General features: G+C 49.6%; 1 protein-coding gene across 1 annotated transcript in view; it reads left to right on the top strand.

The window, feature by feature from the left end:
• Positions 1–783, top strand: part of SLC16A6 (solute carrier family 16, member 6) — a 6,116-nt gene that overhangs the window by 3,662 nt on the left and 1,671 nt on the right. The gene's annotated exons all lie outside the window — the stretch shown is intronic.

The raw sequence follows: 783 nt of genomic DNA, 5'->3' as shown, positions 1-783 counted from the left end.
TTTTTTTTTTTTGAGATGGAGTCTCACTCTGTCGCCCAGGCTGGAGTGCAGTGGCACAATCTCAGCTCACTGCAACCTCCGCCTCCCAGGTTCAAGTGATTCTCCTGCCTCAGCCTCCTGAGTAGCTGGGATTACAGGCACCCACCACCACGCCTGGCTAATTTTTGTATTTTTAGTAGAGACAGGGTTTCACCATGTTGGCCATGATGGTCTCAATCTCTTGACCTCATGATCTGCCCTCCTCGGCCTCCCAAAGTACTGTGATTACAGGTGTAAGCCACTGCACCTGCCAACGCAGGCTTTTTCTATCACCTTGCCTTCTCTCATGCTAGACAGGAACTCACGGATTTATCACCTTCAGAGCCCACCTGACTTCTGGAATGACAGAACTAATGGACTTCTGTAAGTCACCTTCCCTTCTCAGGAAAGGTGTTTGGGAATGGATAGCAGCGCTCTGTAAATACCTAATTGATTTGTACAGAATGTTTCCTTGTAGGAGGGACATAGGTATGTTTCATATCGTAGATCCCAAATAGGTCTTTAAAGTGTTTGTGATTAGAAATCATACTCCTGTCAAAAGATACCTAAAGTGGGCCAGGCGCAGTGGCTCACGCCTCTAATCCCAACACTCCGGGGGGCTGAGGCGGGCAGATCATTCGAGGTCAGGAGTTCCAGACCAGCCTGGCCAACATGGCAAAACCCCATCTCTACTAAAAATACAAAAGTAGCTGGGCATGGTGGCAGGCACCGCCCCGGGCCGAGTGAAAAGAAAGCCCCGCTGTT

The sequence above is a fragment of the Mandrillus leucophaeus genome, unplaced genomic scaffold, assembly GCF_000951045.1.
Source record: "Mandrillus leucophaeus isolate KB7577 unplaced genomic scaffold, Mleu.le_1.0 Scaffold1, whole genome shotgun sequence".
NCBI lineage: Eukaryota > Metazoa > Chordata > Mammalia > Primates > Cercopithecidae > Mandrillus > Mandrillus leucophaeus.
The sequence above is the reverse complement of the archived record's forward strand: the minus strand, read 5'-3'. Positions and strand labels throughout refer to the sequence as shown.